This window comes from Triticum aestivum, chromosome 3D (genome assembly GCF_018294505.1).
Source record: "Triticum aestivum cultivar Chinese Spring chromosome 3D, IWGSC CS RefSeq v2.1, whole genome shotgun sequence".
NCBI classification, from domain to species: domain Eukaryota; kingdom Viridiplantae; phylum Streptophyta; class Magnoliopsida; order Poales; family Poaceae; genus Triticum; species Triticum aestivum.
Genome location: NC_057802.1, coordinates 296,098,093 through 296,100,367, shown reverse-complemented (window position 1 = coordinate 296,100,367; position 2,275 = coordinate 296,098,093). Strand labels below are relative to the sequence as shown.

Genomic DNA, 2,275 nt, shown 5'->3' with positions numbered 1-2,275 from the left:
GAGGGGGGTGGCACGATGGTGCGGTGCTACGCGGCGGGGGTGACGAGGCCGGCGAGGGTTTGGGGTTTCATGGGGCGAAATGGCCAATAAGAAAGGGAGATTGGGAGGGGAGGAGGGTGGTGGGGGCGGGGGCGGGGGCGCATACGACAACCGAGAGGGAAGGAAGAAAGGAAAAGAAAATGGTTTCCTGATTTAGTATGATGCAGTCATTCTTGGCGTCATCGGTTGCCGTTGCCGGGAGCGACTGCCCTGCCCTCGCCGCGACGACGAAAACATGGATGGACGGAGCAATCGGGTTGTCGCATTGTCCTCTGTATGTCTCTCGAAATAAAAGGAAAATTGCTATGTGTTTTTCTTTCATGATAATAAGTCTCATTTATATGGATCGGTATAAGTCACGCACATACACAAAACTAAAAAATAATAGGACGCTAGTCTTTGCGCAAAGAAACACCGATCAAAACATAAATAAAATTATAAACAAGACCGAAGAAACTTCTTAGCTCGACATCAACATCCGTCACCTACATGGCTCGCCAATAGAGGCAAAACCATTGCCGTTGAACGAATCATACCAGAGCAACACTCTGGACACTCCATCGAACTCCAGATGTGGCACCCTACATGACTAAGATGTAAAAGGAGGAAACCATACATCTTACCACGAGCCACGAATCCATCACATGTTCCCCCATCTTTCAGATGTCGCCGATGCATGCACAATCTGCATCTGCTTCTGGACTACCTTTCAAGCTCCGTGTCGGCTCTGGAGCAAACATCATTGCAATGGTGTGGTCCGAGGATACAGGTCCACCACGAGGATGTCGCAACCACCGCACCACCCTTACTTGAACAGACTAGTTTTCGACCCAACCCCAACGCGGATCGCCTCGTCAAGGAAGGATCCAAGGATTTTTATTCGGCGCCGCTGAAAGGATCGATATAGTTGACTAGAGCGGGGGCTGAATAGGCAACTAACATTTTTTCGCTTTTTTTACCAATTTAAAGTTTGCATCAAAGTAGGTTGTCTAGATATGCAACTAGATGAGCAACCTATATGATGCAACAACAACAAGCACACAAGCAAGTAAGGGATACGACACAAAATAAGTTTGCACAAGTAAAAGTAAGAGATAACCAAGAGTGGAGCCGGTGGAGACGGGGATGTGTTACCGAAGTTCCTTCCCTTTCCTTCCCTTTGAAAGGAAGTACGTCTCCGTTGGAGCCGTGTGGAGGCATAATGCTTCCCAAGAAGCCACTAGGGCCACCGTATTCTCCTCACGCCCTCACACAATGCGAGATGTCGTGATTCCGCTATTGTTGCCCTTGAAGGCGGCGACCGAAACTTTACAAATAAGGTTGGGGCTCTCTCCACAACCGAATTGGAGGCTCCCAACGAAACCACGGAGCCTCACCACAAATGGAATGTGTCTCCGAGATGACCTCAACCGTTTAGGGTGCTCAAACATCCAAGAGTAACAAAATCCACAGAAGAAAATATGGGGGAATCAAATATCCTTTGATGGAAGTGTAGATCTAGGTATCCTCCTTCGATCCCTAGCAAATCAACAAGTTTGAGTGGCTAGAGAGAGAGATCGGGCAAGAAAGCTTGAACGGTGAGGGAGTCCAGGACTAAGGGGTCCTCGGGCGTCCGGCCTGTTAGCCATGGGCCGGACTGATGGGCTGCAAAGATACGAAGATCGAAGACTGCACCCGTGTCCGGATGGGACTCTCCTTGGCGTGGGAGGCAAGCTTGGCGACCGAATATGTAGATTCCTTTCCTTTGTAACCGACCTTGTGTAACCCTAAATCCTCCCGGTGTCTATATAAACCGGAGGACTTAGTCCGGAAAGGACAGACTCATTACCATAGTCATACAGGCTAGACTTCTAGAGTTTAGCCATTATGATCTCGTGGTAGATCAACTCTTGTAATACTCATATTCATCAAGATCAATCAAGCAGGAAGTAGGGTATTACCTCCATAGAGAGGGCCCGAACCTGGGTAAACATTGTATCCCCTGTCTCCTGTTACCATTGACCTTAAACGCACAGTTCGGGACCCCTACCCGAGATCCGCCGGTTTTGACACCGACATTGGTGCTTTCATTGAGAGTTCCACTGTGCCGTCCCCAAAAGGTTCCGATGGCCCCTTCAATCATCAGCAATGATGCTGTCCAAGGCGAGACCTTCCTCCCTGGACAGATCTTCGTGTTCGGCGGCTTTGCACTGCGGGCCAACTCGTTTGGCCATCTGGAGCAGATCGATAGCTATGC

General features: G+C 49.4%; 1 protein-coding gene across 2 annotated transcripts in view; it reads right to left on the bottom strand.

The window, feature by feature from the left end:
* LOC123078512 (serine/threonine protein phosphatase 2A 55 kDa regulatory subunit B beta isoform) overlaps positions 1-120 on the bottom strand; it is a 6,917-nt gene extending 6,797 nt beyond the window's left edge. For both annotated transcript variants that reach the window (XM_044501047.1, XM_044501048.1), the window contains exon 1: positions 13-120. The gene's annotated coding sequence lies outside the window, so the exon portion shown is untranslated. The remainder of the gene's footprint in view (positions 1-12) is intronic.
* Positions 121-2,275: the final 2,155 nt, after the last annotated feature.